This window comes from Astyanax mexicanus, chromosome 15 (genome assembly GCF_023375975.1).
Source record: "Astyanax mexicanus isolate ESR-SI-001 chromosome 15, AstMex3_surface, whole genome shotgun sequence".
Lineage (NCBI taxonomy): Eukaryota > Metazoa > Chordata > Actinopteri > Characiformes > Acestrorhamphidae > Astyanax > Astyanax mexicanus.
In genome coordinates this window covers 21,275,424-21,297,406 of record NC_064422.1, presented here as the reverse complement: position 1 = coordinate 21,297,406, position 21,983 = coordinate 21,275,424, and the positions used below count along the sequence as shown (strand labels likewise).

General features: G+C 42.1%; 60 non-coding genes across 60 annotated transcripts; all 60 read left to right on the top strand.

The window, feature by feature from the left end:
- Positions 1-356: 356 nt before the first annotated feature.
- trnal-caa (transfer RNA leucine (anticodon CAA)) lies at positions 357-469 on the top strand. Its single transcript has 2 exons — positions 357-394; positions 424-469. It is a non-coding gene; the product is annotated as a tRNA-Leu (tRNA).
- Positions 470-764: 295 nt separating this feature from the next.
- On the top strand, positions 765-877 carry trnas-cga (transfer RNA serine (anticodon CGA)). The gene is made up of 2 exons: positions 765-802; positions 832-877. It is a non-coding gene; the product is annotated as a tRNA-Ser (tRNA).
- A 91-nt stretch (positions 878-968) lies between these two features.
- On the top strand, positions 969-1,081 carry trnal-caa (transfer RNA leucine (anticodon CAA)). Its single transcript has 2 exons — positions 969-1,006; positions 1,036-1,081. It is a non-coding gene; the product is annotated as a tRNA-Leu (tRNA).
- Positions 1,082-1,373: 292 nt separating this feature from the next.
- Positions 1,374-1,486, top strand: trnal-caa (transfer RNA leucine (anticodon CAA)). The gene is made up of 2 exons: positions 1,374-1,411; positions 1,441-1,486. It is a non-coding gene; the product is annotated as a tRNA-Leu (tRNA).
- A 91-nt stretch (positions 1,487-1,577) lies between these two features.
- Positions 1,578-1,690, top strand: trnal-caa (transfer RNA leucine (anticodon CAA)). Its single transcript has 2 exons — positions 1,578-1,615; positions 1,645-1,690. It is a non-coding gene; the product is annotated as a tRNA-Leu (tRNA).
- Positions 1,691-1,985: 295 nt separating this feature from the next.
- trnal-caa (transfer RNA leucine (anticodon CAA)) lies at positions 1,986-2,098 on the top strand. The gene is made up of 2 exons: positions 1,986-2,023; positions 2,053-2,098. It is a non-coding gene; the product is annotated as a tRNA-Leu (tRNA).
- A 91-nt stretch (positions 2,099-2,189) lies between these two features.
- trnal-caa (transfer RNA leucine (anticodon CAA)) lies at positions 2,190-2,302 on the top strand. Its single transcript has 2 exons — positions 2,190-2,227; positions 2,257-2,302. It is a non-coding gene; the product is annotated as a tRNA-Leu (tRNA).
- Positions 2,303-2,393: 91 nt separating this feature from the next.
- trnal-caa (transfer RNA leucine (anticodon CAA)) lies at positions 2,394-2,506 on the top strand. The gene is made up of 2 exons: positions 2,394-2,431; positions 2,461-2,506. It is a non-coding gene; the product is annotated as a tRNA-Leu (tRNA).
- Positions 2,507-3,005: 499 nt separating this feature from the next.
- trnal-caa (transfer RNA leucine (anticodon CAA)) lies at positions 3,006-3,118 on the top strand. Its single transcript has 2 exons — positions 3,006-3,043; positions 3,073-3,118. It is a non-coding gene; the product is annotated as a tRNA-Leu (tRNA).
- A 499-nt stretch (positions 3,119-3,617) lies between these two features.
- trnal-caa (transfer RNA leucine (anticodon CAA)) lies at positions 3,618-3,730 on the top strand. The gene is made up of 2 exons: positions 3,618-3,655; positions 3,685-3,730. It is a non-coding gene; the product is annotated as a tRNA-Leu (tRNA).
- Positions 3,731-4,025: 295 nt separating this feature from the next.
- Positions 4,026-4,138, top strand: trnal-caa (transfer RNA leucine (anticodon CAA)). Its single transcript has 2 exons — positions 4,026-4,063; positions 4,093-4,138. It is a non-coding gene; the product is annotated as a tRNA-Leu (tRNA).
- A 292-nt stretch (positions 4,139-4,430) lies between these two features.
- On the top strand, positions 4,431-4,543 carry trnal-caa (transfer RNA leucine (anticodon CAA)). The gene is made up of 2 exons: positions 4,431-4,468; positions 4,498-4,543. It is a non-coding gene; the product is annotated as a tRNA-Leu (tRNA).
- Positions 4,544-4,838: 295 nt separating this feature from the next.
- On the top strand, positions 4,839-4,951 carry trnal-caa (transfer RNA leucine (anticodon CAA)). The gene is made up of 2 exons: positions 4,839-4,876; positions 4,906-4,951. It is a non-coding gene; the product is annotated as a tRNA-Leu (tRNA).
- A 281-nt stretch (positions 4,952-5,232) lies between these two features.
- trnal-caa (transfer RNA leucine (anticodon CAA)) lies at positions 5,233-5,345 on the top strand. The gene is made up of 2 exons: positions 5,233-5,270; positions 5,300-5,345. It is a non-coding gene; the product is annotated as a tRNA-Leu (tRNA).
- A 91-nt stretch (positions 5,346-5,436) lies between these two features.
- On the top strand, positions 5,437-5,549 carry trnal-caa (transfer RNA leucine (anticodon CAA)). The gene is made up of 2 exons: positions 5,437-5,474; positions 5,504-5,549. It is a non-coding gene; the product is annotated as a tRNA-Leu (tRNA).
- Positions 5,550-5,640: 91 nt separating this feature from the next.
- Positions 5,641-5,753, top strand: trnal-caa (transfer RNA leucine (anticodon CAA)). The gene is made up of 2 exons: positions 5,641-5,678; positions 5,708-5,753. It is a non-coding gene; the product is annotated as a tRNA-Leu (tRNA).
- Positions 5,754-6,045: 292 nt separating this feature from the next.
- On the top strand, positions 6,046-6,158 carry trnal-caa (transfer RNA leucine (anticodon CAA)). The gene is made up of 2 exons: positions 6,046-6,083; positions 6,113-6,158. It is a non-coding gene; the product is annotated as a tRNA-Leu (tRNA).
- Positions 6,159-6,453: 295 nt separating this feature from the next.
- Positions 6,454-6,566, top strand: trnal-caa (transfer RNA leucine (anticodon CAA)). Its single transcript has 2 exons — positions 6,454-6,491; positions 6,521-6,566. It is a non-coding gene; the product is annotated as a tRNA-Leu (tRNA).
- A 499-nt stretch (positions 6,567-7,065) lies between these two features.
- Positions 7,066-7,178, top strand: trnal-caa (transfer RNA leucine (anticodon CAA)). The gene is made up of 2 exons: positions 7,066-7,103; positions 7,133-7,178. It is a non-coding gene; the product is annotated as a tRNA-Leu (tRNA).
- Positions 7,179-7,878: 700 nt separating this feature from the next.
- trnal-caa (transfer RNA leucine (anticodon CAA)) lies at positions 7,879-7,991 on the top strand. Its single transcript has 2 exons — positions 7,879-7,916; positions 7,946-7,991. It is a non-coding gene; the product is annotated as a tRNA-Leu (tRNA).
- Positions 7,992-8,286: 295 nt separating this feature from the next.
- Positions 8,287-8,399, top strand: trnal-caa (transfer RNA leucine (anticodon CAA)). Its single transcript has 2 exons — positions 8,287-8,324; positions 8,354-8,399. It is a non-coding gene; the product is annotated as a tRNA-Leu (tRNA).
- A 91-nt stretch (positions 8,400-8,490) lies between these two features.
- Positions 8,491-8,603, top strand: trnal-caa (transfer RNA leucine (anticodon CAA)). Its single transcript has 2 exons — positions 8,491-8,528; positions 8,558-8,603. It is a non-coding gene; the product is annotated as a tRNA-Leu (tRNA).
- A 91-nt stretch (positions 8,604-8,694) lies between these two features.
- trnal-caa (transfer RNA leucine (anticodon CAA)) lies at positions 8,695-8,807 on the top strand. Its single transcript has 2 exons — positions 8,695-8,732; positions 8,762-8,807. It is a non-coding gene; the product is annotated as a tRNA-Leu (tRNA).
- Positions 8,808-9,306: 499 nt separating this feature from the next.
- On the top strand, positions 9,307-9,419 carry trnal-caa (transfer RNA leucine (anticodon CAA)). Its single transcript has 2 exons — positions 9,307-9,344; positions 9,374-9,419. It is a non-coding gene; the product is annotated as a tRNA-Leu (tRNA).
- Positions 9,420-9,510: 91 nt separating this feature from the next.
- On the top strand, positions 9,511-9,623 carry trnal-caa (transfer RNA leucine (anticodon CAA)). The gene is made up of 2 exons: positions 9,511-9,548; positions 9,578-9,623. It is a non-coding gene; the product is annotated as a tRNA-Leu (tRNA).
- Positions 9,624-9,714: 91 nt separating this feature from the next.
- Positions 9,715-9,827, top strand: trnal-caa (transfer RNA leucine (anticodon CAA)). The gene is made up of 2 exons: positions 9,715-9,752; positions 9,782-9,827. It is a non-coding gene; the product is annotated as a tRNA-Leu (tRNA).
- Positions 9,828-10,306: 479 nt separating this feature from the next.
- trnal-caa (transfer RNA leucine (anticodon CAA)) lies at positions 10,307-10,419 on the top strand. The gene is made up of 2 exons: positions 10,307-10,344; positions 10,374-10,419. It is a non-coding gene; the product is annotated as a tRNA-Leu (tRNA).
- Positions 10,420-10,510: 91 nt separating this feature from the next.
- On the top strand, positions 10,511-10,623 carry trnal-caa (transfer RNA leucine (anticodon CAA)). Its single transcript has 2 exons — positions 10,511-10,548; positions 10,578-10,623. It is a non-coding gene; the product is annotated as a tRNA-Leu (tRNA).
- A 295-nt stretch (positions 10,624-10,918) lies between these two features.
- On the top strand, positions 10,919-11,031 carry trnal-caa (transfer RNA leucine (anticodon CAA)). Its single transcript has 2 exons — positions 10,919-10,956; positions 10,986-11,031. It is a non-coding gene; the product is annotated as a tRNA-Leu (tRNA).
- Positions 11,032-11,122: 91 nt separating this feature from the next.
- Positions 11,123-11,235, top strand: trnal-caa (transfer RNA leucine (anticodon CAA)). The gene is made up of 2 exons: positions 11,123-11,160; positions 11,190-11,235. It is a non-coding gene; the product is annotated as a tRNA-Leu (tRNA).
- A 91-nt stretch (positions 11,236-11,326) lies between these two features.
- On the top strand, positions 11,327-11,439 carry trnal-caa (transfer RNA leucine (anticodon CAA)). Its single transcript has 2 exons — positions 11,327-11,364; positions 11,394-11,439. It is a non-coding gene; the product is annotated as a tRNA-Leu (tRNA).
- Positions 11,440-11,935: 496 nt separating this feature from the next.
- On the top strand, positions 11,936-12,048 carry trnal-caa (transfer RNA leucine (anticodon CAA)). The gene is made up of 2 exons: positions 11,936-11,973; positions 12,003-12,048. It is a non-coding gene; the product is annotated as a tRNA-Leu (tRNA).
- Positions 12,049-12,139: 91 nt separating this feature from the next.
- On the top strand, positions 12,140-12,252 carry trnal-caa (transfer RNA leucine (anticodon CAA)). Its single transcript has 2 exons — positions 12,140-12,177; positions 12,207-12,252. It is a non-coding gene; the product is annotated as a tRNA-Leu (tRNA).
- Positions 12,253-12,343: 91 nt separating this feature from the next.
- On the top strand, positions 12,344-12,456 carry trnal-caa (transfer RNA leucine (anticodon CAA)). The gene is made up of 2 exons: positions 12,344-12,381; positions 12,411-12,456. It is a non-coding gene; the product is annotated as a tRNA-Leu (tRNA).
- A 496-nt stretch (positions 12,457-12,952) lies between these two features.
- Positions 12,953-13,065, top strand: trnal-caa (transfer RNA leucine (anticodon CAA)). The gene is made up of 2 exons: positions 12,953-12,990; positions 13,020-13,065. It is a non-coding gene; the product is annotated as a tRNA-Leu (tRNA).
- Positions 13,066-13,156: 91 nt separating this feature from the next.
- Positions 13,157-13,269, top strand: trnal-caa (transfer RNA leucine (anticodon CAA)). The gene is made up of 2 exons: positions 13,157-13,194; positions 13,224-13,269. It is a non-coding gene; the product is annotated as a tRNA-Leu (tRNA).
- A 91-nt stretch (positions 13,270-13,360) lies between these two features.
- Positions 13,361-13,473, top strand: trnal-caa (transfer RNA leucine (anticodon CAA)). The gene is made up of 2 exons: positions 13,361-13,398; positions 13,428-13,473. It is a non-coding gene; the product is annotated as a tRNA-Leu (tRNA).
- A 295-nt stretch (positions 13,474-13,768) lies between these two features.
- trnal-caa (transfer RNA leucine (anticodon CAA)) lies at positions 13,769-13,881 on the top strand. Its single transcript has 2 exons — positions 13,769-13,806; positions 13,836-13,881. It is a non-coding gene; the product is annotated as a tRNA-Leu (tRNA).
- A 91-nt stretch (positions 13,882-13,972) lies between these two features.
- On the top strand, positions 13,973-14,085 carry trnal-caa (transfer RNA leucine (anticodon CAA)). The gene is made up of 2 exons: positions 13,973-14,010; positions 14,040-14,085. It is a non-coding gene; the product is annotated as a tRNA-Leu (tRNA).
- A 499-nt stretch (positions 14,086-14,584) lies between these two features.
- On the top strand, positions 14,585-14,697 carry trnal-caa (transfer RNA leucine (anticodon CAA)). The gene is made up of 2 exons: positions 14,585-14,622; positions 14,652-14,697. It is a non-coding gene; the product is annotated as a tRNA-Leu (tRNA).
- A 91-nt stretch (positions 14,698-14,788) lies between these two features.
- Positions 14,789-14,901, top strand: trnal-caa (transfer RNA leucine (anticodon CAA)). Its single transcript has 2 exons — positions 14,789-14,826; positions 14,856-14,901. It is a non-coding gene; the product is annotated as a tRNA-Leu (tRNA).
- A 295-nt stretch (positions 14,902-15,196) lies between these two features.
- Positions 15,197-15,309, top strand: trnal-caa (transfer RNA leucine (anticodon CAA)). The gene is made up of 2 exons: positions 15,197-15,234; positions 15,264-15,309. It is a non-coding gene; the product is annotated as a tRNA-Leu (tRNA).
- Positions 15,310-15,400: 91 nt separating this feature from the next.
- trnal-caa (transfer RNA leucine (anticodon CAA)) lies at positions 15,401-15,513 on the top strand. The gene is made up of 2 exons: positions 15,401-15,438; positions 15,468-15,513. It is a non-coding gene; the product is annotated as a tRNA-Leu (tRNA).
- Positions 15,514-15,993: 480 nt separating this feature from the next.
- Positions 15,994-16,106, top strand: trnal-caa (transfer RNA leucine (anticodon CAA)). The gene is made up of 2 exons: positions 15,994-16,031; positions 16,061-16,106. It is a non-coding gene; the product is annotated as a tRNA-Leu (tRNA).
- Positions 16,107-16,197: 91 nt separating this feature from the next.
- Positions 16,198-16,310, top strand: trnal-caa (transfer RNA leucine (anticodon CAA)). The gene is made up of 2 exons: positions 16,198-16,235; positions 16,265-16,310. It is a non-coding gene; the product is annotated as a tRNA-Leu (tRNA).
- A 295-nt stretch (positions 16,311-16,605) lies between these two features.
- On the top strand, positions 16,606-16,718 carry trnal-caa (transfer RNA leucine (anticodon CAA)). Its single transcript has 2 exons — positions 16,606-16,643; positions 16,673-16,718. It is a non-coding gene; the product is annotated as a tRNA-Leu (tRNA).
- A 91-nt stretch (positions 16,719-16,809) lies between these two features.
- Positions 16,810-16,922, top strand: trnal-caa (transfer RNA leucine (anticodon CAA)). Its single transcript has 2 exons — positions 16,810-16,847; positions 16,877-16,922. It is a non-coding gene; the product is annotated as a tRNA-Leu (tRNA).
- Positions 16,923-17,402: 480 nt separating this feature from the next.
- trnal-caa (transfer RNA leucine (anticodon CAA)) lies at positions 17,403-17,515 on the top strand. Its single transcript has 2 exons — positions 17,403-17,440; positions 17,470-17,515. It is a non-coding gene; the product is annotated as a tRNA-Leu (tRNA).
- A 295-nt stretch (positions 17,516-17,810) lies between these two features.
- Positions 17,811-17,923, top strand: trnal-caa (transfer RNA leucine (anticodon CAA)). Its single transcript has 2 exons — positions 17,811-17,848; positions 17,878-17,923. It is a non-coding gene; the product is annotated as a tRNA-Leu (tRNA).
- A 91-nt stretch (positions 17,924-18,014) lies between these two features.
- Positions 18,015-18,127, top strand: trnal-caa (transfer RNA leucine (anticodon CAA)). Its single transcript has 2 exons — positions 18,015-18,052; positions 18,082-18,127. It is a non-coding gene; the product is annotated as a tRNA-Leu (tRNA).
- Positions 18,128-18,422: 295 nt separating this feature from the next.
- Positions 18,423-18,535, top strand: trnal-caa (transfer RNA leucine (anticodon CAA)). The gene is made up of 2 exons: positions 18,423-18,460; positions 18,490-18,535. It is a non-coding gene; the product is annotated as a tRNA-Leu (tRNA).
- Positions 18,536-18,626: 91 nt separating this feature from the next.
- trnal-caa (transfer RNA leucine (anticodon CAA)) lies at positions 18,627-18,739 on the top strand. Its single transcript has 2 exons — positions 18,627-18,664; positions 18,694-18,739. It is a non-coding gene; the product is annotated as a tRNA-Leu (tRNA).
- A 480-nt stretch (positions 18,740-19,219) lies between these two features.
- trnal-caa (transfer RNA leucine (anticodon CAA)) lies at positions 19,220-19,332 on the top strand. Its single transcript has 2 exons — positions 19,220-19,257; positions 19,287-19,332. It is a non-coding gene; the product is annotated as a tRNA-Leu (tRNA).
- A 91-nt stretch (positions 19,333-19,423) lies between these two features.
- trnal-caa (transfer RNA leucine (anticodon CAA)) lies at positions 19,424-19,536 on the top strand. The gene is made up of 2 exons: positions 19,424-19,461; positions 19,491-19,536. It is a non-coding gene; the product is annotated as a tRNA-Leu (tRNA).
- Positions 19,537-19,831: 295 nt separating this feature from the next.
- On the top strand, positions 19,832-19,944 carry trnal-caa (transfer RNA leucine (anticodon CAA)). The gene is made up of 2 exons: positions 19,832-19,869; positions 19,899-19,944. It is a non-coding gene; the product is annotated as a tRNA-Leu (tRNA).
- A 91-nt stretch (positions 19,945-20,035) lies between these two features.
- trnal-caa (transfer RNA leucine (anticodon CAA)) lies at positions 20,036-20,148 on the top strand. The gene is made up of 2 exons: positions 20,036-20,073; positions 20,103-20,148. It is a non-coding gene; the product is annotated as a tRNA-Leu (tRNA).
- Positions 20,149-20,628: 480 nt separating this feature from the next.
- trnal-caa (transfer RNA leucine (anticodon CAA)) lies at positions 20,629-20,741 on the top strand. The gene is made up of 2 exons: positions 20,629-20,666; positions 20,696-20,741. It is a non-coding gene; the product is annotated as a tRNA-Leu (tRNA).
- A 91-nt stretch (positions 20,742-20,832) lies between these two features.
- trnal-caa (transfer RNA leucine (anticodon CAA)) lies at positions 20,833-20,945 on the top strand. The gene is made up of 2 exons: positions 20,833-20,870; positions 20,900-20,945. It is a non-coding gene; the product is annotated as a tRNA-Leu (tRNA).
- A 684-nt stretch (positions 20,946-21,629) lies between these two features.
- trnal-caa (transfer RNA leucine (anticodon CAA)) lies at positions 21,630-21,742 on the top strand. Its single transcript has 2 exons — positions 21,630-21,667; positions 21,697-21,742. It is a non-coding gene; the product is annotated as a tRNA-Leu (tRNA).
- A 92-nt stretch (positions 21,743-21,834) lies between these two features.
- Positions 21,835-21,947, top strand: trnal-caa (transfer RNA leucine (anticodon CAA)). The gene is made up of 2 exons: positions 21,835-21,872; positions 21,902-21,947. It is a non-coding gene; the product is annotated as a tRNA-Leu (tRNA).
- The last annotated feature ends 36 nt before the right edge of the window (positions 21,948-21,983 follow it).

Here is a 21,983-nt window from a genome sequence, read left to right as displayed (position 1 = left end):
TCTCCAAAACAGAGAGATTTCTGGTCTCCGAATGGAGGCGTGGGTTCAAACCCCACTTCTGACAAGAGTTTTGATTTTTCTGCATCAAAACATATTCTAAGATTGAGAAGCAATTTAACAACTCTACTGGAAAAAGATCAACTGACTGTTGTGTCAGAATGGCCGAGTGGTCTATGGCGCCAGACACAAGGTTATGCCCCTTCTCCAAAACAGAGAGATTTCTGGTCTCTGAATAGAGGCGTGGATGCAAGTCCCACTTCTGACAAATGTTTTAATTTTTCTGCATCAAAACATAGTATTCTTAGATTGAGAAGCAATTTAACAACTCTACTGGAAAAAGTTCAATTCCCTATTGTGTCAGAATGGCCGAGCGGTCTAAGGCGCCAGACTCAAGGTTGTGCACCTTCTCCAAAACAGAGAGATTTCTGGTCTCCGAATGGAGGCGTGGGTTCAAATCCCACTTCTGACAAGAGTTTTAATTTTTCTGCATCAAAACATAATATGCTTAGATTGAGAAGCAATTTAACAACTCTACTGGAAAAAGTTTAACTTACTTTTGTGTCAGAATGGCCGAGCGGTCTAAGGCGCCAGACTCAAGGTTGTGCACCTTCTCCAAAATAGAGAGATTTCTGGTCTCCGAATGGAGGCGTGGGTTCAAATTCCCCTTCTGACAAGAGTTTTGATTTTTCTGCATCAAAACATAGTATTCTCAGATTGAGAAGCAATTTAACAACTCTTCTGGAAAAAGTTCAGCTCCATCTTGTGTCAGAATGGCCGAGCGGTCTGAGGCGCCAAACTCGAGGTTATGCCCCCTCTCCAAAACAGAGAGATTTCTGGTCTCCAAATGGAGGCGTGGGTTCAAATCCCACTTCTGACGAGAGTTTTGATTTTTCTGCATCAAAACGTAATATTCTTAGATTGAGAAGAAATTTAACAACTCTACTGGAAAAAGTACACCCCACTCTTGTGTCAGAATGGCCGAGCGGACTAAGGTGCCAGACTCAAGGTTGTGCACCTTCTCCAAAACAGAGAGATTTCTGGTCTCCGAATGGAGGCGTGGGTTCAAATCCCACTTCTGACAAAAGTTTTAATTTTTCTGCATCAAAACATAATATGCTTAGATTGAGAAGCAATTTAACAACTCTAATGGAAAAAGTTTAAATTACTTTTGTGTCAGAATGGCCGAGCGGTCTAAGGCCCCAGACGCAAGGTTTTGCACCTTCTCCAAAACAGAGAGATTTCTGGTCTCCGAATGGAGGCGTGGGTTCAAACCCCACTTCTGACAAGAGTTTTGATTTTTCTGCATCAAAACATATTCTAAGATTGAGAAGCAATTTAACAACTCTACTGGAAAAAGGTCAAATGACTGTTGTGTCAGAATGGCCGAGCGGTCTAAGGCGCCAGACTCAAGGTTATGCCCCTTCTCCAAAACAGAGAGATTTCTGGTCTCCAAATGGAGGCGTGGGTTCAAATCCCACTTCTGACAAAATTTTTAATTTTTCTGCATCAAAACATAGTATTCTTAGATTGAGAAGCAATTTAACAACTCTACTGGAAAAAGTTCAACTCCCTCTTGTGTCAGAATGGCCGAGCGGTCTAAGGCGCCAGACTCAAGGTTGTGCACCTTCTCCAAAACAGAGAGATTTCTGGTCTCCGAATGGAGGCGTGGGTTCAAATCCCATTTCTGACAAGAGTTTTGATTTTTCTGCATCAAAACATAGTTTTCTTAGATTGAGAAGCAATTTCACAACTCTACTGGAAAAAGTTCAGCTCACTTTTGTTTCAGAATGGCCGAGCGGTCTAAGGCGCCAGACTCAAGGTTGTGCACCTTCTCCAAAACAGAGAGATTTTTGGTCTCCGAATGGAGGCGTGGGTTCAAATCCCACTTCTGACAAGAGTTTTGATTTTTCTGCATCAAAACATAATATTCTTAGATTGAGAAGAAATTTAACAACTCTACTGGAAAAAGTTCCCGTCACTCTTGTGTCAGAATGGACGAGCGGTCTAAGGCGCCAGACTCAAGGTTGTGCCCCTTCTCCAAAACAGAGAGATTTCTGGTCTCCGAATGGAGGCGTGGGTTCAAATCCCACTTCTGACAAGAGTTTTGATTTTTCTGCATCAAAACATAATATGCTTAGATTGAGAAGCAATTTAACAACTCTACTGGAAAAAGTTTAACTTACTTTTGTGTCAGAATGGCCGAGCGGTCTAAGGCGCCAGACTCAAGGTTGTGCACCTTCTCCAAAACAGAGAGATTTCTGGTCTCCGAATGGAGGCGTGGGTTCAAATCCCACTTCTGACAAGAGTTTTGATTTTTCTGCATCAAAACGTAATATTCTTAGATTGAGAAGAAATTTAACAACTCTACTGGAAAAAGTACACCCCACTCTTGTGTCAGAATGGCCGAGCGGTCTAAGGCGCCAGACTCAAGGTTGTGCACCTTCTCCAAAACAGAGAGATTTCTGGTCTCCAAATGGAGGCGTGGGTTCAAATCCCACTTCTGACAAGAGTTTTGATTTTTCTGCATCAAAACATAATATTCTTAGATTGAGAAGAAATTTAACAACTCTACTGGAAAAAGTTCGCTTCACTCTTGTGTCAGAATGGACGAGCGGTCTAAGGCGCCAGCCTCAAGGTTATGCACCTTCTCCAAAACAGAGAGATTTCTGGTCTCCGAATGGAGCCGTGGGTTCAAATCCCACTTCTGACAAGAGTTTTAATTTTTCTGCATCAAAATATAATATGCTTAGATTGAGAAGAAATTTAACAACTCTACTGGAAAAAGATCAACTGACTGTTGTGTCAGAGTGGCCGAGCGGTCTAAGGCGCCAGACTCAAGGTTGTGCACCTTCTCCAAAACAGAGAGATTTCTGCTTTCCAAATGGAGGCGTGGGTTCAAATTCCACTTCTGACAAGAGATTTGATTTTTCTGCATCAAAACGTAATATTCTTAGATTGAGAAGAAATTTAACAACTCTACTGGAAAAAGTACACCCCACTCTTGTGTCAGAGTGGCCGAGCGGTCTAAGGCGCCAGACTCAAGGTTGTGCACCTTCTCCAAAACAGAGAGATTTCTGGTCTCCGAATGGAGGCGTGGGTTCAAATCCCACTTCTGACAAAAGTTTTAATATTTCTGCATCAAAACATTATATGCTTAGATTGAGAAGCAATGTAACAACTCTACTGGAAAAAGTTTAACTTACTTTTGTGTCAGAATGGCCGAGCGGTCTAAGGCCCCAGACGCAAGGTTTTGCACCTTCTCCAAAACAGAGAGATTTCTGGTCTCCGAATGGAGGCGTGGGTTCAAATCCCACTTCTGACAAGAGTTTTGATTTTTCTGCATCAAAACATAGTATTCTCAGATTGAGAAGCAATTTAACAACTCTTCTGGAAAAAGTTCACGTCCCTCTTGTGTCAGAATGGCCGAGCGGTCTAAGGCGCCAGACTCAAGGTTATGCCCCTTCTCCAAAACAGAGAGATTTCTGGTTTCCAAATGGAGGCGTGGGTTCAAATTCCACTTCTGACAAGAGTTTTGATTTTTCTGCATCAAAACGTAATATTCTTAGATTGAGAAGAAATTTAACAACTCTACTGGAAAAAGTACACCCCACTCTTGTGTCAGAGTGGCCGAGCGGTCTAAGGCGCCAGACTCAAGGTTGTGCACCTTCTCCAAAACAGAGAGATTTCTGGTCTCCGAATGGAGGCGTGGGTTCAAATCCCATTTCTGACAAAAGTTTTAATATTTCTGCATCAAAACATAATATGCTTAGATTGAGAAGCAATGTAACAACTCTACTGGAAAAAGTTTAACTTACTTTTGTGTCAGAATGGCCGAGCGGTCTAAGGCCCCAGACGCAAGGTTTTGCACCTTCTCCAAAACAGAGAGATTTCTGGTCTCCGAATGGAGGCGTGGGTTCAAACCCCACTTCTGACAAGAGTTTTGATTTTTCTGCATCAAAACATAGTATTCTTAGATTGAGAAGCAATTTAACAACTCTACTGGAAAAAGTTCGTCTCCCTCTTGTGTCAGAATGGCCGAGCGGTCTAAGGCGCCAGACTCAAGGTTGTGCACCTTCTCCAAAACAGAGAGATTTCTGGTCTCCGAATGGAGGCGTGGGTTCAAATCCCACTTCTGACAAGAGTTTTGATTTTTCTGCATCAAAACATAGTATTCTTAGATTGAGAAGCAATTTCACAACTCTACTGGAAAAAGTTCAACTCACTTTTGTGTCAGAATGGCCGAGCGCTCTAAGGCGCCAGACTCAAGGTTGTGCACCTTCTCCAAAACAGAGAGGTTTCTCGTCTCCGAATGGAGGCTTGGGTTCAAATCCCACTTCTGACAAGAGTTTTGATTTTTCTGCATCAAAATATATTCTAAGATTGAGAAGCAATTTAACAACTCTACTGGAAAAAGATCAACTGACTGTTCTGTCAGAATGGCCGAGCGGTCTAAGGCGCCAGACTCAAGGTTATGCCCATTCTCCAAATCAGAGAGATTTCTGGTCTCCGAATGGAGGCGTGGGTTCAAATCCCACTTCTGACAAGAGTTTTGATTTTTCTGCATCAAAACATAATATTCTTAGATTGAGAATAAATTTAACAACTCTACTGGAAAAAGTTCACTTCACTCTTGTGTCAGAATGGACGAGCGGTCTAAGGCGCCAGACTCAAGGTTGTGCCCCTTCTCCAAAACAGAGAGATTTCTGGTCTCTGAATGGAGGCGTGGGTTCAAATCCCACTTCTGACAAGAGTTTTAATTTTTCTGCATCAAAACATAATATGCTTAGATTGAGAAGCAATTTAACAACTGTACTGGAAAAAGTTTAACTTACTTTTGTGTCAGAATGGCCGAGCGGTCTAAGGCGCCAGACTCAAGGTTGTGCACCTTCTCCAAAACAGAGAGATTTCTGGTCTCCGAGCGGAGGCGTGGGTTCAAATCCCACTTCTGACAAGAGTTTTGATTTTTCTGCATCCAAACATAATATTCTTAGATTGAGAAGAAATTTAACAACTCTACTGGAAAAAGTTCACTTCACTCTTGTGTCAGAATGGACGAGCGGTCTAAGGTTGTGCACCTTCTCCAAAACAGAGAGATTTCTGGTCTCCGAATGGAGCCGTGGGTTCAAATCCCACTTCTGACCAGAGTTTTAATTTTTCTGCATCAAAACATAATATGCTTAGATTGAGAAGCAATTTAACAACTCTACTGGAAAAAGATCAACTGACTGTTGTGTCAGAATGGCCCAGCGGTCTAAGGCGCCAGACTCAAGGTTATGCCCTTTCTCCAAAACAGAGAGATTTCTGGTCTCCGAATGGAGGCGTGGGTTCAAATCCCACTTCTGACAAGTGTTTTGATTTTTCTGCATCAAAATATAATATGCTTAGTTTGAGAAGCAATTTAACAACTCTACTGGAAAAAGTTTAACTTACTTTTGTGTCAGAATGGCTGAGCGGTCTAAGGCGCCAGACTCAAGGTTGTGCACCTTCTCCAAAACAGAGAGATTTCTGGTCTCCGAATGGAGGCGTGGGTTCAAATCCCACTTCTGACAAGAGTTTTAATTTTTCTGCATCAAAACATAATATGCTTAGATTGAGAAGCAATTTAACAACTCTACTGGAAAAAGTTTAACTTACTTTTGTGTCAGAATGGCCGAGCGGTCTAAGGCGCCAGACTCAAGGTTGTGCACCTTCTCCAAAACAGAGAGATTTCTGGTCTCCGAATGGAGGCGTGGGTTCAAATCCCACTTCTGACAAGTGTTTTGATTTTTCTGCATCAAAACGTAATATTCTTAGATTGAGAAGCAATTTAACAACTCTACTGGAAAAAGTTTAACTTACTTTTGTGTCAGAATGGCTGAGCGGTCTAAGGCCCCAGACGCAAGTTTTTGCACCTTCTCCAAAACAGAGAGATTTCTGGTCTCCGAATGGAGGCGTGGGTTCAAACCCCACTTCTGACAAGAGTTTTGATTTTTCTGCATCAAAACATATTCTAAGATTGAGAAGCAATTTAACAACTATACTGGAAAAAGATCACCGGACTGTTGTGTCAGAATGGCCGAGCGGTCTAAGGCGCCAGACTCAAGGTTATGCCCCTTCTCCAAAACAGAGAGATTTCTGGTCTCCGAATGGAGGCGTGGGTTCAAATCCCACTTCTGACAAAATTTGTAATTTTTCTGCATCAAAACATAGTATTCTTAGATTGAGAAACAATTTAACAACTCTACTGGAAAAAGTTCAACTCCCTCTTGTGTCAGAATGGCCGAGCGGTCTAAGGCCCCAGACGCAAGGTTTTGCACCTTCTCCAAAACAGAGAGATTTCTGCTCTCCGAATGGAGGCGTGGGTTCAAATCCCACTTCTGACAAGAGTTTTGATTTTTCTGCATCAAAACATAATATTCTTAGATTGAGAAGAAATTTAACAACTCTACTGGAAAAAGTACACCCCACTCTTGTGTCAGAATGGCCGAGCGGTCTAAGGCGCCAGACTCAAGGTTATGCACCTTCTCCAAAACAGAGAGATTTCTGGTCTCCGAATGGAGGCGTGGGTTCAAATCCCACTTCTGACAAGAGTTTTAATTTTTCTGCATCAAAACATAATATGCTTAGATTGAGAAGCAATTTAACAACTCTACTGGAAAAAGTTTAACTTACTTTTGTGTCAGAATGGCCGAGCGGTCTAAGGCCCCAGACGCAAGGTTTTGCACCTTCTCCAAAACAGAGAGATTTCTGGTCTCCGAATGGAGGCGTGGGTTCAAATCCCACTTCTGACAAGAGTTTTAATTTTTCTGCATCAAAACATAATATGCTTAGATTGAGAAGCAATTTAACAACTCTAATGGAAAAAGTTTAACTTACTTTTGTGTCAGAATGGCCGAGCGGTCTAAGGCGCCAGACTCAAGGATGTGCACCTTCTCCAAAACAGAGAGATTTCTGGTCTCCGAATGGAGGCGTGGGTTCAAATTCCCCTTCTGACAAGAGTTTTGATTTTTCTGCATCAAAACATAGTATTCTCAGATTGAGAAGCAATTTAACAACTCTTCTGGAAAAAGTTCAGCTCCCTCTTGTGTCAGAATGGCCGAGCGGTCTAAGGCGCCAAATTCAAGGTTATGCCCCTTCTCCAAAACAGAGAGATTTCTGGTCTCCAAATGGAGGCGTGGGTTCAAATCCCACTTCTGACGAGAGTTTTGATTTTTCTGCATCAAAACGTAATATTCTTAGATTGAGAAGAAATTTAACAACTCTACTGGAAAAAGTACACCCCACTCTTGTGTCAGAATGGCCGAGCGGACTAAGGCGCCAGACGCAAGGTTGTGCACCTTCTCCAAAACAGAGAGATTTCTGGTCTCCGAATGGAGGCGTGGGTTCAAATCCCACTTCTGACAAAAGTTTTAATTTTTCTGCATCAAAACATAATATGCTTAGATTGAGAAGCAATTTAACAACTCTAATGGAAAAAGTTTAAATTACTTTTGTGTCAGAATGGCCGAGCGGTCTAAGGCCCCAGACGCAAGGTTTTGCACCTTCTCCAAAACAGAGAGATTTCTGGTCTCCGAATGGAGGCGTGGGTTCAAACCCCACTTCTGACAAGAGTTTTGATTTTTCTGCATCAAAACATATTCTAAGATTGAGAAGCAATTTAACAACTATACTGGAAAAAGATCAAATGACTGTTGTGTCAGAATGGCCGAGCGGTCTAAGGAGCCAGACTCAAGGTTATGCCCCTTCTCCAAAACAGAGAGATTTCTGGTCTCCGAATGGAGGCGAGGGTTCAAATCCCACTTCTGACAAAATTTGTAATTTTTCTGCATCAAAACATAGTATTCTTAGATTGAGAAACAATTTAACAACTCTACTGGAAAAAGTTCAACTCCCTCTTGTGTCAGAATGGCCGAGCGGTCTAAGGCGCCAGACTCAAGGTTATGCCCTTTCTCCAAAACAGAGAGATTTCTGGTCTCCGAATGGAGGCGTGGGTTCAAATCCCACTTCTGACAAGTGTTTTGATTTTTCTGCATCAAAATATAATATGCTTAGTTTGATAAGCAATTTAACAACTCTACTGCAAAAAGTTTAACTTACTTTTGTGTCAGAATGGCCGAGCGGTCTAAGGCGCCAGACTCAAGGTTGTGCACCTTCTCCAAAACAGAGAGATTTCTGGTCTCCGAATGGAGGCGTCGGTTCAAATCCCACTTCTGACAAGAGTTTTGATTTTTCTGCATCAAAACGTAATATTCTTAGATTGAGAAGAAATTTAACAACTCTACTGGAAAAAGTACACCCCACTCTTGTGTCAGAATGGCCGAGCGGTCTAAGGCGCCAGACTCAAGGTTGTGCACCTTCTCCAAAACAGAGAGATTTCTGGTCTCCGAATGGAGGCGTGGGTTCAAATCCCACTTCTGACAAGAGTTTTAATTTTTCTGCATCAAAACATAATATGCTTAGATTGAGAAGCAATTTAACAACTCTACTGGAAAAAGTTTAACTTACTTTTGTGTCAGAATGGCCGAGCGGTCTAAGGCGCCAGACTCAAGGTTGTGCACCTTCTCCAAAACAGAGAGATGTCTGGTCTCCGAATGGAGGCGTGGGTTCAAATCCCACTTCTGACAAGAGTTTAGATTTTTCTGCATCAAAACATAGTATTCTTAGATTGAGAAGCAATTTCACAACTCTACTGGAAAAAGTTCAACTCACTTTTGTGTCAGAATGGCCGAGCGGTCTAAGGCGCCAGACTCAAGGTTGTGCACCTTCTCCAAAACGGAGAGATTTTTGGTCTCCGAATGGAGGCGTGGGTTCAAATCCCACTTCTGACAAGAGTTTTGATTTTTCTGCATCAAAACATAGTATTCTTAGATTGTGAAGCAATTTCACCACTCTACTGGAAAAAGTTCAACTCACTTTTGTGTCAGAATGGCCGAGCGCTCTAAGGCGCCAGACTCAAGGTTGTGCACCTTCTCCAAAACTGAGAGGTTCCTCGTCTCAGAATGGAGGCTTGGGTTCAAATCCCACTTCTGACAAGAGTTTTGATTTTTCTGCATCAAAAAATAATATTCTTAGATTGAGAAGAAATTTAACAACTCTACTGGAAAAAGTTCACTTCACTCTTGTGTCAGAATGGACGAGCGGTCTAAGGCGCCAGACTCAAGGTTGTGCCCCTTCTCCAAAACAGAGAGATTTCAGGTCTCCGAATGGAGGCGTGGGTTCAAATCCCACTTCTGACAAGAGTTTTAATTTTTCTGCATCAAAACATAATATGCTTAGATTGAGAGGCAATTTAACAACTCTACTGGAAAAAGTTTAACTTACTTTTGTGTCAGAATGGCCGAGCGGTCTAATGCGCCAGACTCAAGGTTGTGCACCTTCTCCAAAACAGAGAGATTTCTGGTCTCCGAATGGAGGCGTGGGTTCAAATCCCACTTCTGACAAGAGTTTTGATTTTTCTGCATCAAAACGTAATATTCTTAGATTGAGAAGAAATTTAACAACTCTACTGGAAAAAGTACACCTCACTCTTGTGTCAGAGTGGCCGAGCGGTCTAAGGCGCCAGACTCAAGGTTGTGCACTTTCTCCAAAACAGAGAGATTTCTGGTCTCCGAATGGAGGCGTGGGTTCAAATCCCACTTCTGACAAGTGTTTTGATTTTTCTGCATCAAAATATAATATGCTTAGTTTGAGAAGCAATTTAACAACTCTACTGGAAAAAGTTCACTTCACTCTTGTGTCAGAATGGCCGAGCGGTCTAAGGTGCCAGACTCAAGGTTGTGCACCTTCTCCAAAACAGAGAGATTTCTGGTCTCCGAATGGAGGCGTGGGTTCAAATCCCACTTCTGACAAGAGTTTTAATTTTTCTGCATCAAAACATAATATGCTTAGATTGAGAAGCAATTTAACAACTCTATTGGAAAAAGTTTAACTTACTTTTGTGTCAGAATGGCCGAGCGGTCTAAGGCCCCAGAAGCAAGGTTTTGCACCTTCTCCAAAACAGAGAGATTTCTGGTCTCCGAATGGAGGCGTGGGTTCAAACCCCACTTCTAACAAGAGTTTTGATTTTTCTGCATCAAAACATATTCTAAGATTGAGAAGCAATTTAACAACTCTACTGGAAAAAGATCAACTGACTGAGCGGTCTAAGGCGCTAGACTCAAGGTTATGCCCCTTCTCCAAAACAGAGAGATTTCTGGTCTCCGAATGGAGGCGTGGTTTCAAATCCCACTTCTGACAAGAGTTTTGATTTTTCTGCATCAAAACGTAATATTCTTAGATTGAGAAGAAATTTAACAACTCTACTGGAAAAAGTACACCCCACTCTTGTGTCAGAATGGCCGAGCGGTCGAAGGCGCCAGACTCAAGGTTGTGCACCTTCTCCAAAACAGAGAGATTTCTGGTCTCCGAATGGAGGCGTGGGTTCAAATCCCGCTTCTGACAAGAGTTTTAATTTTTCTGCATCAAAACATAATATGCTTAGATTGAGAAGCAATTTAACAACTCTACTGGAAAAAGTTTAACTTACTTTTGAGTCAGAATGGCCGAGCGGTCTAAGGCGCCAGACTCAAGGTTGTGCACCTTTTCCAAAACAGAGAGATTTCTGGTCTCCGAATGGAGGCGTGGGTTCAAATCCCACTTCTGACAAGAGTTTTGATTTTTCTGCATCAAAACGTAATATTCTTAGATTGAGAAGAAATTTAACAACTCTACTGGAAAAAGTACACCCCACTCTTGTGTCAGAATGGCCGAGCGGTCTAAGGCTCCAGACTCAAGGTTGTGCACCTTCTCCAAAACAGAGAGATTTCTGGTCTCCGAATGGAGGCAAGGGTTCAAATCCCACTTCTGACAAAAGTTTTGATTTTTCTGCATCAAAACATAATATGCCTAGATTGAGAAGCAATTTAACAACTCTACTGGAAAAAGATCAACTGACTGTTGTGTCAGAATGGCCGAGCGGTCTAAGGCGCCAGACTCAAGGTTATGCCCTTTCTCCAAAACAGAGAGATTTCTAGTCTCCGAATGGAGGCGTGGGTTCAAATCCCACTTCTGACAAGTGTTTTGATTTTTCTGCATCAAAATATAATATGCTTAGTTTGAGAAGCAATTTAACAACTCTACTGGAAAAAGTTTAGCTTACTTTTGTGTCAGAATGGCCGAGCGGGCTAAGGCGCCAGACTCAAGGTTGTGCACCTTCTCCAAAACAGAGAGATTTCTGGTCTCCGAATGGAGGCGTGGGTTCAAATCCCACTTCTGACAAAAGTTTTAATTTTTCTGCATCAAAACATAATATGCTTAGATTGAGAAGCAATTTAACAACTCTACTGGAAAAAGTTTAACTTACTTTTGAGTCAGAATGGCCGAGCGGTCTAAGGCGCTAGACTCAAGGTTGTGCACCTTCTCCAAAACAGAGAGATTTCTGGTCTCCGAATGGAGGCGTGGGTTCAAATCCCACTTCTGACAAGTGTTTTGATTTTTCTGCATCAAAACGTAATTTTCTTAGATTGAGAAGAAATTTAACAACTCTACTGGAAAAAGTTTAACTTACTTTTGTGTCAGAATGGCTGAGCGGTCTAAGGCCCCAGACGCAAGGTTTTGCACCTTCTCCAAAACAGAGAGATTTCTGGTCTCCGAATGGAGGCGTGGGTTCAAACCCCACTTCTGACAAGAGATTTGATTTTTCTGCATCAAAACATATTCTAAGATTGAGAAGCAATTTAACAACTCTACTGGAAAAAGATCAACTGACTGTTGTGTCAGAATGGCCGAGCGGTCTAAGGCGCTAGACTCAAGGTTATGCCCCTTCTCCAAAACAGAGAGATTTCTGGTCTCCGAATGGAGGCGTGGTTTCAAATCCCACTTCTGACAAGAGTTTTGATTTTTCTGCATCAAAACGTAATATTCTTAGATTGAGAAGAAATTTAACAACTCTACTGGAAAAAGTACACCCCACTCTTGTGTCACAATGGCCGAGTGGTCGAAGGCGCCAGACTCAAGGTTGTGCACCTTCTCCAAAACAGAGAGATTTCTGGTCTCCGAATGGAGGCGTGGGTTCAAATCCCACTTCTGACAAGTGTTTTGATTTTTCTGCATCAAAATATAATATGCTTAGTTTGAGAAGCAATTTAACAACTCTACTGGAAAAAGTTTAGCTTACTTTTGTGTCAGAATGGCCGAGCGGTCTAAGGCGCCAGACTCAAGGTTGTGCACCTTCTCCAAAACAGAGAGATTTCTGGTCTCCGAATGGAGGTGTGGGTTCAAATCCCACTTCTGACAAAAGTTTTAATTTTTCTGCATCAAAACATAATATGCTTAGATTGAGAAGCAATTTAACAACTCTACTGGAAAAAGTTTAACTTACTTTTGTGTCAGAATGGCCGAGCGGTCTAAGGCGCTAGACTCAAGGTTGTGCACCTTCTCCAAAACAGAGAGATTTCTGGTCTCCGAATGGAGGCGTGGGTTCAAATCCCACTTCTGACAAGTGTTTTGATTTTTCTGCATCAAAACGTAATTTTCTTAGATTGAGAAGAAATTTAACAACTCTACTGGAAAAAGTTTAACTTACTTTTGTGTCAGAATTGCTGAGCGGTCTAAGGCCCCAGACGCAAGGTTTTGCACCTTCTCCAAAACAGAGAGATTTCTGGTCTCCGAATGGAGGCGTGGGTTCAAACCCCACTTCTGACAAGAGTTTTGATTTTTCTGCATCAAAACATATTCTAAGATTGAGAAGCAATTTAACAACTCTACTGGAAAAAGATCAGCTGACTGTTGTGTCAGAATGGCCGAGAGGTCTAAGGTGCTAGACTCAAGGTTATGCCCCTTCTCCAAAACAGAGAGATTTCTGGTCTCCGAATGGAGGCGTGGTTTCAAATCCCACTTCTGACAAGAGTTTTGATTTTTCTGCATCAAAACGTAATATTCTTAGATTGAGAAGAAATTTAACAACTCTACTGGAAAAAGTACACCCCACTCTTGTGTCACAATGGCCGAGCGGTCGAAGGCGCCAGACTCAAGGTTGTGCACCTTCTCCAAAACAGAGAGATTTCTGGTCTCCGAATGGAGGCGTGGGTTCAAATCCCACTTCTGACAAGAGTTTTAATTTTTCTGCATCAAAACATAATATGCTTAGATTGAGAAGCAATTTAACAACTCTACTGGAAAAAGTTTAACTTACTTTTGAGTCAGAATGGCCGAGCGGTCTAAGGCGCCAGACTCAAGGTTGTGCAACTTCTCCAAAACAGAGAGATTTCTGGTCTCCGAATGGAGGCGTGGGTTCAAATCCCACTTCTGACAAGAGTTTTGATTTTTCTGCATCAAAACTCAATATTCTTAGATTGAGAAGAAATTTAACAACTCTACTGGAAAAAGTACACCCCACTCTTGTGTCAGAATGGCCGAGCGGTCTAAGGCGCCAGACTCAAGGTTGTGCACCTTCTCCAAAACAGAGAGATTTCTGGTCTCCGAATGGAGGCGTGGGTTCAAATCCCACTTCTGACAAGAGTTTTGATTTTTCTGCATCAAAACATAATATTCTTAGATTGAGAAGAAATTTAACAACTCTACTGGAAAAAGTTCACTTCACTCTTGTATCAGAATGGACGAGCGGTCTAAGGCGCCAGCCTCAAGGTTGTGCACCTTCTCCAAAACAGAGAGATTTCTGGTCTCCTAATGGAGGCGTGGGTTCAAATCCCACTTCTGACAAGAGTTTAAATTTTTCTGCATCAAAACATAATATGCTTAGATTGAGAAGCAATTTAACAACTCTACTGGAAAAAGATCAACACACTGTTGTGTCAGAATGGCCGAGCGGTCTAAGGCGCCAGACTCAAGGTTATGCCCTTTCTCCAAAACAGAGAGATTTCTGGTCTCCGAATGGAGGCGTGGGTTCAAATCCCACTTCTGACAAGTGTTTTGATTTTTCTGCATCAAAATATAATATGCTTAGTTTGAGAAGCAATTTAACAACTCTACTGCAAAAAGTTTAACTTACTTTTGTGTCAGAATGGCCGAGCGGTCTAAGGCGCCAGACTCAAGGTTGTGCACCTTCTCCAAAACAGAGACATTTCTGGTCTCCGAATGGAGGCGTGGGTTCAAATCCCACTTCTGAAAAGAGTTTTAATTTTTCTGCATCAAAACATAATATGCTTAGATTGAGAAGCAATTTAACAACTCTACTGGAAAAAGATCAACTGACTGTTGTGTCAGAATGGCCGAGCGGTCTAAGGCGCTAGACTCAAGGTTATGCCCCTTCTCCAAAACAGAGAGATTTCTGGTCTCCGAATGGAGGCGTGGTTTCAAATCCCACTTCTGACAAGAGTTTTGATTTTTCTGCATCAAAACGTAATATTCTTAGATTGAGAAGAAATTTAACAACTCTACTGGAGAAAGTACACCCCACTCTTGTGTCACAATGGCCGAGCGGTCGAAGGCGCCAGACTCAAGGTTGTGCACCTTCTCCAAAACAGAGAGATTTCTGGTCTCCGAATGGAGGCGTGGGTTCAAATCCCGCTTCTGACAAGAGGTTTAATTTTTCTGCATCAAAACATAATATGCTTAGATTGAGAAGCAATTTAACAACTCTACTGGAAAAAGTTTAAGTTACTTTTGAGTCAGAATGGCCGAGTGGTCTAAGGCGCCAGACTCAAGGTTGTGCACCTTCTCCAAAACAGAGAGATTTCTGGTCTCCGAATGGAGGCGTGGGTTCAAATCCCACTTCTGACAAGAGTTTTGATTTTTCTGCATCAAAACTCAATATTCTTAGATTGAGAAGAAATTTAACAACTCTACTGGAAAAAGTACACCCCTCTCTTGTGTCAGAATGGCCGAGCGGTCTAAGGCGCCAGACTCAAGATTGTGCACCTTCTCCAAAACAGAGAGATTTCTGGTCTCCGAATGGAGGCGTGGGTTCAAATCCCACTTCTGACAAGAGTTTTGATTTTTCTGCATCAAAACATAATATTCTTAGATTGAGAAGAAATTTAACAACTCTACTGGAAAAAGTTCACTTCACTCTTGTGTCAGAATGGACGAGCGGTCTAAGGCGCCAGCCTCAAGGTTGTGCACCTTCTCCAAAACAGAGAGATTTCTGGTCTCCTAATGGAGGCGTCGGTTCAAATCCCACTTCTGACAAGAGTTTTAATTTTTCTGCATCAAAACATAATATGCTTAGATTGAGAAGCAATTTAACAACTCTACTGGAAAAAGATCAACACACTGTTGTGTCAGAATGGCCGAGCGGTCTAAGGCGCCAGACTCAAGGTTATGCCCTTTTTCCAAAACAGAGAGATTTCTGGTCTCCGAATGGAGGCGTGGGTTCAAATCCCACTTCTGACAAGTGTTTTGATTTTTCTGCATCAAAATATAATATGCTTAGTTTGAGAAGCAATTTAACAACTCTACTGCAAAAAGTTTAACTTACTTTTGTGTCAGAATGGCCGAGCGGTCTAAGGCGCCAGACTCAAGGTTGTGCACCTTCTCCAAAACAGAGAGATTTCTGGTCTCCGAATGGAGGCGTGGGTTCAAATCCCACTTCTGACAATAGTTTTAATTTTTCTGCATCAAAACATAATATGCTTAGATTGAGAAGCAATTTAACAACTCTACTGGAAAAAAGTTTAACTTACTTTTGTGTCAGAATGGCCGAGCGGTCTAAGGCCCCAGACGCAAGGTTTTGCACCTTCTCCAAAACAGAGAGATTTCTGGTCTCCGAATGGAGGAGTGGGTTCAAACCCCACTTCTGACAAGAGTTTTGATTTTTCTGCATCAAAACATATTCTAAGATTGAGAAGCAATTTAACAACTCTACTGGAAAAAGATCAACTGACTGAGCGGTCTAAGGCGCTAGACTCAAGGTTATGCCCCTTCTCCAAAACAGAGAGATTTCTGGTCTCCGAATGGAGGCGTGGTTTCAAATCCCACTTCTGACAAGAGTTTTGATTTTTCTGCATCAAAACATAGTATTCTTAGATTGAGAAGCAATTTAACAACTCTACTGGAAAAAGTTCAACTCCCTCTTGTGTCAGAATGGCCGAGCGGTCTAAGGTGCCAGACTCAAGGTTGTGCACCTTCTCCAAAACAGAGAGATTTCTGGTCTCCGAATGGAGGCGTGGGTTCAAATCCCACTTCTGACAAGAGTTTTGATTTTTCTGCATCAAAACTCAATATTCTTAGATTGAAAAGAAATTTGACAACTCTACTGGAAAAAGTACACCTCTCTCTTGTGTCAGAATGGCCGAGCGGTCTAAGGCGCCAGACTCAAGGTTGTGCACCTTCTCCAAAACAGAGAGATTTCTGGTCTCCGAATGGAGGCGTGGGTTCAAATCCCACTTCTGACAAGAGTTTTGATTTTTCTGCATCAAAACATAATATTCTTAGATTGAGAAGAAATTTAACAACTCTACAGGAAAAAGTTCACTTCACTCTTGTGTCAGAATGGACGAGCGGTCTAAGGCGCCAGCCTCAAGGTTGTGCACCTTCTCCAAAACAGAGAGATTTCTGGTCTCCGAATGGAGGCGTGGGTTCAAATCCCACTTCTGACAAGTGTTTTGATTTTTCTGCATCAAAACGTAATATGCTTAGATTGAGAAGCAATTTAACAACTCTACTGGAAAAAGATCAACACACTGTTGTGTCAGAATGGCCGAGCGGTCTAAGGCGCCAGACTCAAGGTTATGCCCTTTTTCCAAAACAGAGAGATTTCTGGTCTCCGAATGGAGGCGTGGGTTCAAATCCCACTTCTGACAAGTGTTTTGATTTTTCTGCATCAAAATATAATATGCTTAGTTTGAGAAGCAATTTAACAACTCTACTGCAAAAAGTTTAACTTACTTTTGTGTCAGAATGGCCGAGCGGTCTAAGGCGCCAGACTCAAGGTTGTGCACCTTCTCCAAAACAGAGAGATTTCTGGTCTCCGAATGGAGGCGTGGGTTCAAATCCCACTTCTGACAAGAGTTTTAATTTTTCTGCATCAAAACATAATATGCTTAGATTGAGAAGCAATTTAACAACTCTACTGGAAAAAAGTTTAACTTACTTTTGTGTCAGAATGGCCGAGCGGTCTAAGGCCCCAGACGCAAGGTTTTGCACCTTCTCCAAAACAGAGAGATTTCTGGTCTCCGAATGGAGGCGTGGGTTCAAACCCCACTTCTGACAAGAGTTTTGATTTTTCTGCATAAAAACATATTCTAAGATTGAGAAGCAATTTAACAACCCTACTGGTAAAAGATCAACTGACTGAGCGGTCTAAGGCGCCAGACTCAAGGTTGTGCACCTTCTCCAAAACAGAGAGATTTCTGGTCTCCGAATGGAGGCGTGGGTTCAAATCCCACTTCTGACAAGAGTTTTAATTTTTCTGCATCAAAACATAATATGCTTAGATTGAGAAGCAATTTAACAACTCTACTGGAAAAAGTTCAACTCCCTCTTGTGTCAGAATGGCCGAGCGGTCTAAGGTGCCAGACTCAAGGTTGTGCACCTTCTCCAAAACAGAGAGATTTCTGGTCTCCGAATGGAGGCGTGGGTTCAAATCCCACTTCTGACAAGAGTTTTGATTTTTCTGCATCAAAACGTAATATTCTTAGATTGAGAAGAAATTTAACAACTCTACTGGAGAAAGTACACCCCACTCTTGTGTCACAATGGCCGAGCGGTCGAAGGCGCCAGACTCAAGGTTGTGCACCTTCTCCAAAACAGAGAGATTTCTGGTCTCCGAATGGAGGCGTGGGTTCAAATCCCGCTTCTGACAAGAGGTTTAATTTTTCTGCATCAAAACATAATATGCTTAGATTGAGAAGCAATTTAACAACTCTACTGGAAAAAGTTTAAGTTACTTTTGAGTCAGAATGGCCGATTGGTCTAAGGCGCCAGACTCAAGGTTGTGCACCTTCTCCAAAACAGAGAGATTTCTGGTCTCCGAATGGAGGCGTGGGTTCAAATCCCACTTCTGACAAGAGTTTTGATTTTTCTGCATCAAAACTCAATATTCTTAGATTGAGAAGAAATTTAACAACTCTACTGGAAAAAGTACACCCCTCTCTTGTGTCAGAATGGCCGAGCGGTCTAAGGCGCCAGACTCAAGATTGTGCACCTTCTCCAAAACAGAGAGATTTCTGGTCTCCGAATGGAGGCGTGGGTTCAAATCCCACTTCTGACAAGAGTTTTGATTTTTCTGCATCAAAACATAATATTCTTAGATTGAGAAGAAATTTAACAACTCTACTGGAAAAAGTTCACTTCACTCTTGTGTCAGAATGGACGAGCGGTCTAAGGCGCCAGCCTCAAGGTTGTGCACCTTCTCCAAAACAGAGAGATTTCTGGTCTCCTAATGGAGGCGTCGGTTCAAATCCCACTTCTGACAAGAGTTTTAATTTTTCTGCATCAAAACATAATATGCTTAGATTGAGAAGCAATTTAACAACTCTACTGGAAAAAGATCGACACACTGTTGTGTCAGAATGGCCGAGCGGTCTAAGGCGCCAGACTCAAGGTTATGCCCTTTTTCCAAAACAGAGAGATTTCTGGTCTCCGAATGGAGGCGTGGGTTCAAATCCCACTTCTGACAAGTGTTTTGATTTTTCTGCATCAAAATATAATATGCTTAGTTTGAGAAGCAATTTAACAACTCTACTGCAAAAAGTTTAACTTACTTTTGTGTCAGAATGGCCGAGCGGTCTAAGGCGCCAGACTCAAGGTTGTGCACCTTCTCCAAAACAGAGAGATTTCTGGTCTCCGAATGGAGGCGTGGGTTCAAATCCCACTTCTGACAATAGTTTTAATTTTTCTGCATCAAAACATAATATGCTTAGATTGAGAAGCAATTTAACAACTCTACTGGAAAAAAGTTTAACTTACTTTTGTGTCAGAATGGCCGAGCGGTCTAAGGCCCCAGACGCAAGGTTTTGCACCTTCTCCAAAACAGAGAGATTTCTGGTCTCCGAATGGAGGAGTGGGTTCAAACCCCACTTCTGACAAGAGTTTTGATTTTTCTGCATCAAAACATATTCTAAGATTGAGAAGCAATTTAACAACTCTACTGGAAAAAGATCAACTGACTGAGCGGTCTAAGGCGCTAGACTCAAGGTTATGCCCCTTCTCCAAAACAGAGAGATTTCTGGTCTCCGAATGGAGGCGTGGTTTCAAATCCCACTTCTGACAAGAGTTTTGATTTTTCTGCATCAAAACATAGTATTCTTAGATTGAGAAGCAATTTAACAACTCTACTGGAAAAAGTTCAACTCCCTCTTGTGTCAGAATGGCCGAGCGGTCTAAGGTGCCAGACTCAAGGTTGTGCACCTTCTCCAAAACAGAGAGATTTCTGGTCTCCGAATGGAGGCGTGGGTTCAAATCCCACTTCTGACAAGAGTTTTGATTTTTCTGCATCAAAACTCAATATTCTTAGATTGAAAAGAAATTTGACAACTCTACTGGAAAAAGTACACCTCTCTCTTGTGTCAGAATGGCCGAGCGGTCTAAGGCGCCAGACTCAAGGTTGTGCACCTTCTCCAAAACAGAGAGATTTCTGGTCTCCGAATGGAGGCGTGGGTTCAAATCCCACTTCTGACAAGAGTTTTGATTTTTCTGCATCAAAACATAATATTCTTAGATTGAGAAGAAATTTAACAACTCTACTGGAAAAAGTTCACTTCACTCTTGTGTCAGAATGGACGAGCGGTCTAAGGCGCCAGCCTCAAGGTTGTGCACCTTCTCCAAAACAGAGAGATTTCTGGTCTCCTAATGGAGGCGTGGGTTCAAATCTCACTTCTGACAAGAGTTTTAATTTTTCTGCATCAAAACATAATATGCTTAGATTGAGAAGCAATTTAACAACTCTACTGGAAAAAGATCAACACACTGTTGTGTCAGAATGGCCGAGCGGTCTAAGGCGCCAGACTCAAGGTTATGCCCTTTTTCCAAAACAGAGAGATTTCTGGTCTCCGAATGGAGGCGTGGGTTCAAATCCCACTTCTGACAAGTGTTTTGATTTTTCTGCATCAAAATATAATATGCTTAGTTTGAGAAGCAATTTAACAACTCTACTGCAAAAAGTTTAACTTACTCTTGTGTCAGAATGGCCGAGCGGTCTAAGGCGCCAGACTCAAGGTTGTGCACCTTCTCCAAAACAGAGAGATTTCTGGTCTCCGAATGGAGGCGTGGGTTCAAATCCCACTTCTGACAAGAGTTTTAATTTTTCTGCATCAAAACATAATATGCTTAGATTGAGAAGCAATTTAACAACTCTACTGGAAAAAAGTTTAACTTACTTTTGTGTCAGAATGGCCGAGCGGTCTAAGGCCCCAGACGCAAGGTTTTGCACCTTCTCCAAAACAGAGAGATTTCTGGTCTCCGAATGGAGGCGTGGGTTCAAACCCCACTTCTGACAAGAGTTTTGATTTTTCTGCATAAAAACATATTCTAAGATTGAGAAGCAATTTAACAACCCTACTGGTAAAAGATCAACTGACTGAGCGGTCTAAGGCGCCAGACTCAAGGTTGTGCACCTTCTCCAAAACAGAGAGATTTCTGGTCTCCGAATGGAGGCGTGGGTTCAAATCCCACTTCTGACAAGAGTTTTAATTTTTCTGCATCAAAACATAATATGCTTAGATTGAGAAGCAATTTAACAACTCTACTGGAAAAAGTTCAACTCCCTCTTGTGTCAGAATGGCCGAGCGGTCTAAGGTGCCAGACTCAAGGTTGTGCACCTTCTCCAAAACAGAGAGATTTCTGGTCTCCGAATGGAGGCGTGGGTTCAAATCCCACTTCTGACAAGAGTTTTGATTTTTCTGCATCAAAACTCAATAGTCTTAGATTGAGAAGAAATTTAACAACTCTACTGGAAAAAGTACACCCCACTCTTGTGTCAGAATGGCCGAGCGGTCTAAGGCGCCAGACTCAAGGTTGTGCACCTTCTCCAAAACAGAGAGATTTCTGGTCTCAGAATGGAGGCGTGGGTTCAAATCCCACTTCTGACAAGAGTTTTGATTTTTCTGCATCAAAACATAATATTCTTAGATTGAGAAGAAATTTAACAACTCTACTGGAAAAAGTTCACTTCACTCTTGTGTCAGAATGGACGAGCGGTCTAAGGCGCCAGCCTCAAGGTTGTGCACCTTCTCCAAAACAGAGAGATTTCTGGTCTCCGAATGGAGGCGTGGGTTCAAATCCCACTTCTGACAATAGTTTTAATTTTTCTGCATCAAAACATAATATGCTTAGATTGAGAAGCAATTTAACAACTCTACTGGAAAAAAGTTTAACTTACTTTTGTGTCAGAATGGCCGAGCGGTCTAAGGCCCCAGACGCAAGGTTTTGCACCTTCTCCAAAACAGAGAGATTTCTGGTCTCCGAATGGAGGAGTGGGTTCAAACCCCACTTCTGACAAGAGTTTTGATTTTTCTGCATCAAAACATATTCTAAGATTGAGAAGCAATTTAACAACTCTACTGGAAAAAGATCAACTGACTGAGCGGTCTAAGGCGCTAGACTCAAGGTTATGCCCCTTCTCCAAAACAGAGAGATTTCTGGTCTCCGAATGGAGGCGTGGTTTCAAATCCCACTTCTGACAAGAGTTTAGATTTTTCTGCATCAAAACGTAATATTCTTAGATTGAGAAGAAATTTAACAACTCTACTGGAGAAAGTACACCCCACTCTTGTGTCACAATGGCCGAGCGGTCGAAGGCGCCAGACTCAAGGTTGTGCACCTTCTCCAAAACAGAGAGATTTCTGGTCTCCGAATGGAGGCGTGGGTTCAAATCCCACTTCTGACAAGAGTTTTAATTTTTCTGCATCAAAACATAATATGCTTAGATTGAGAAGCAATTTAACAACTCTACTGGAAAAAAGTTTAACTTACTTTTGTGTCAGAATGGCCGAGCGGTCTAAGGCGCCAGACTCAAGGTTGTGCACCTTCTCCAAAACAGAGAGATTTCTGGTCTCCGAATGGAGGCGTGGGTTCAAATCCCACTTCTGACAAGAGTTTTGATTTTTCTGCATCAAAACTCAATATTC